The following is a 3,850-nucleotide window of genomic DNA, read 5'->3' on the forward strand; positions in this document are numbered from 1 at the left end:
GGGACCCTTCAGTCTGCAGGCCGATGCTCTATCCACTGAGCCAAACCAGCTAGGGCCCTACTTTTATTATTAATTTGTTAGAGCTCTTTATATGTTGAGGAGATTGACTCATGGTCATATTAATTTCTTTTCTGAGAATTCCCAGGTGCAGAGGACACAAGCCCTCCTGGGGAGTGAGTTTGGGTTCTGCTGATCTGTAGCTGGACCAATGCTGAACCAGCCAGAGCTGGGTAGCCCCATCAGGTCCCCATTCCCCTTACCTGTGAAGGCCGGGGATCCCAGGGCCATGGACCAGGCCAGGAAGACAGCAGGAGTCGAGGCTCTGGCATGCTGCTCTGTAAAGGGCCTGACCTAGCGGGGCCCGAGGTTTGGGGTTATACAGCTGGGGTGGGGACGCTCGAGCCCCTTTTTTTCTGGGATACAGTCCCTCTCATGTTTAGCTTACACCTCCTTGGCACCTTCTGGGTGGGAGACACCGGCCTGAGCTGAAGTCAGGGCTAGAGGGAGGGAAAGGGATCTCTGACTCAGGGATAGAGGAGGAGTGGGCTTTGGGGGCCTGCACAGAGCCCAGAGAGAAACTTCCCCTGGAGTCCAAGGGCCCCAGAGGATGTCCCGGAGCAGCCAAGCTGTGAGGTGGGTTCAAAGCAGGGCCCTAACCGGTTTGGCTCAGTGGATAGAGCATCGGCCTGCAGACTGAAGGGTCCCAGGTTCGATTCCGGTCAAGGGCATGTACCTTGGTTGCGGGCACATCCCCAGTAGGGGGCGTGCAAGAGGCAGCTGATCGATGTTTCTCTCTCACTGATGTTTCTAACTTTCTATCCCTCTCCCCTCCTCTCTGTAAAAAATCAATAAAATATATTTAAAAAAAAAAAAAACAAAGCAGGGGCAGGGGTGCTGGGCAGAGGTGGCTAAGGAGGCGGAAGGAGAAGAGGCATCATCATGGCGATCATGGTTGCAAGTGGTACAGGAAGGGGGCGTGGCCCCAGAGGGATGGGAGCTGCAGCACACTGAGCAGAGAGGATTGAGGACTGGGTGATGTGGCCCCCTCTCTGCAGGGTGAAAGGTCAACTCAAGCCCAGTGCGCTAGTTCAGGACACACCCTGCCTTGTCCCATCTTTTGGGGGGCTGTCCCTGCTACTTGGGATGCTTCTCCCCACCATCTCTGCCTGACTTGATTTCCCCAGCTCATGTGTCACTATCTCTAGGAAGCAACTGCCTGCATGCCTGAGTCTGGGGTGTGGATGCTGGGGTCTTGGGGCTCCCAGGCAGGGCCTTGAGAGTTGTGGGAAGGAATTTGACTTTTGATGTAAGGGAGGCGGGAGCCCTGGAAAGTTTAAGGCTGAGAAAGGTGTATATGTTTTGTGGGAGGGGAGATGCTGCCAACAGTCCCTCTCCATCCTCCTATTTTCTTTCTTTTAAAAAAATATTTGTATTGATTTCAGAGAGGAAGGGAGAGAGAGCTAGAAACCTCAATGATCTGCTGTTTCTTGCACGCCCCCTACTGGGCAACGCAGGCATGTGCCCTAATCTTGACCTCCTGGTTCATAGGTCAATGCTCAACCACGGAGCCACACCTGACGGGCTTCTTTTTTAAAAAAATACTTCATGAATTTACTTGTCATCCTTGCACAGAGGCCATGCTAATTTTCTCTGTATCCTTCCAATTTTAGTATATGTGTTGCCAAAGCCAGCACTCTTCTTCCTATTTTTAAACAAAATGCATCCAGCATCCCTAAAACCTTGAATCATTTACTTCTGACGGGCTCTTTTTTAAAAAAATACTTCATGAATTTACTTGTCATCCTTGCACAGGGGCCATGCTAATTTTCTCTGTATCCTTCCAATTTTAGTATATGTGTTGCCAAAGCCAGCACTCTTCTTCCTATTTTTAAACAAAATGCATCCAGCATCCCTAAAACCTTGAATCATTTACTTAGTAGACCAAAAAATGCCATTTATCTGAGGATAAGATTCCTGCATATCTGGCACCTAACACTGCTGGGTGCACAGTAGGTACTCAATAAATCTTTTGGACTGAATGAACACAGAGACAGAGGGGCAGCGATGGGATTACTCACAGCTTCCTTTTGCTGAGCAATACATGTACTAAATATTGCCTCTGGCTGCTTTCATGTTGCAATGGAAGACCTGCGGCTGCAATGCTGAAAACATTTATTATCTGGCCCTTTATAGGAATAGTGTGCCAAACCCTGCGCTACTGTGTGCTGGACCCTGTTCCAAGCCCTTCCTGTGTATTCACTGTTAACCCTCCCAGCTGCCGTAGGAGATGGAGAAATGAGGCTCAGAGAGGTTAAGAAACAGACCCAGGGTCACACAGCACATGAGGCTCTGAGCTGGGACTCAAGCCCAGGGCCCCTGATGTTTCTCTGGGTCTTTTTTTTTTTTTTTTAAGTTTGCTAATTTATCTCATTATTTTAATGCTAAATGAATGCACATTTATTGTAAAAAGGGGAGATGAAAAGGCCTGTAAACAAAGAGGTGGCAGTGTCCCTGTCCCCTCTGGGGTGATCCTGATGCTTCTCTAGGGCCCATCCAAAGCTATTTCCCTTTGCACACACATCCGTTTATTAAGCACCTGCTGAGTAGAACTATTTTACTTAAAGGAAAATAGTTTAGAAGGGTTTTAGAAGAATCTCTCTTCCCTACCCCGCCCTCCCCGCAGCCAGACCCCAGTAAGTAAGTGTGTTTGGGGCCAGGGGACTAGAGTTCTATAAGAACCTGGGAAGTCATGGCCGCAGTCTACATGTTGGCAGTGACAGGTCCTGTCTCTTTCCTAGTCTGTGGGATTCACACCGAGACACATGCAGCACGAAGGACTCAAGATAGCCTGCAAGGAATCAAGGGGAAGGCAGGCGAACTGGTTGCCTCTGTCTTCTGCCTGTGCCTGCTTCTCACATGATCTTGTCCAGACTTCCCCTAGCTCAGCCCGGGCCTCACCCTAAACCTGGACGGCCAGCTGCCCACCCAATGTCACCCTTTGTTGCCCCCTCCAACCCCATCATGTTAACATGTCCCTTCCAGTGGCTCAATCTGGAAATGGGGAGACCCCAATGCCTGTCATCCCACAACCCTTCGGTAGCAATCCTGTCAGGTCTCCCTTCAAGATCCATCCACAATCCACCTGCCTCTCAATCTTATTCAGCCTGAGGGGGGTCACAGTTCAGCCTCTGCCAGGCCTCCAAGCCTCTCCGCTTTGCCCTTGTTAATTCACTCCCCACCTGGCAGCCAGAGGGGCCATCACAAAAATAAATCAGGTTGGTCCCTCTCCTGCTCTAAACTCTGCTGTGGCTCCCTAGTGCCCGCAGGACAAAGCCTGAGCTCTCCTTGCTCCCTCCTCTAGCCACCTCACTCATTCTGGCTACAGAGGCCTGCAGTGTGTGCTGTGAGAGCTGAGGCAGATTTAAATCATTTACCCTCCTCCAACTCCAACTCCAGGACCAGCGCCCAGCAAGTGCTCAGAAGCTTAAGGAATTGCTGTGTTATTATCATTCCTCCCCAGCCGGGCCTGGCTTGGTCCCACGGCCCCGCCTTTGCACTTGCAGTGCCCTCCACCTGAACGCTCCTCTTCCAGACCGCCAGGCTGCAGCAGAGGCGTCAGCTCCTCGGAGCGGCCTCCGGACTTCCCCCGGGTCCACTGGTCCTTTGCCCCCTGCCCCCCCTCCCCCGCTTCCCTTCTGGAACGGGCGCTGGGAGGGACAGGATTTTGTCCAGGTCAATCTAGGGCTAGCGCACAGACCCAGCCTGGCCGCCAGCACCGAACCCTAGGACAAGGGATGAATGACTCCGGGCGTGGGGTGGTGCGCAGCTCCAGGGAGGTTCCAGGCCAGGC

The 3,850-nt window shown here is 51.9% G+C and overlaps 1 protein-coding gene across 3 annotated transcripts in view; it reads right to left on the reverse strand.

The window, feature by feature from the left end:
• PRSS57 (protease, serine, 57) overlaps positions 1–3,850 on the reverse strand; it is a 12,902-nt gene that overhangs the window by 7,989 nt on the left and 1,063 nt on the right. Inside the window, exon 1 of one of the 3 annotated variants that reach the window (XM_014540094.1) lies at positions 2,740–3,844. The exons of 1 other annotated variant lie outside the window; for it this stretch is intronic. The gene's annotated coding sequence lies outside the window, so the exon portion shown is untranslated. Of the gene's footprint in view, positions 1–260; positions 625–2,739; positions 3,845–3,850 lie in introns of those variants that run through there. One more of the 3 variants, XM_014540092.1, reaches the window with a different exon arrangement.

This window comes from Myotis brandtii, unplaced genomic scaffold (genome assembly GCF_000412655.1).
Source record: "Myotis brandtii unplaced genomic scaffold, ASM41265v1 scaffold236, whole genome shotgun sequence".
NCBI lineage: Eukaryota > Metazoa > Chordata > Mammalia > Chiroptera > Vespertilionidae > Myotis > Myotis brandtii.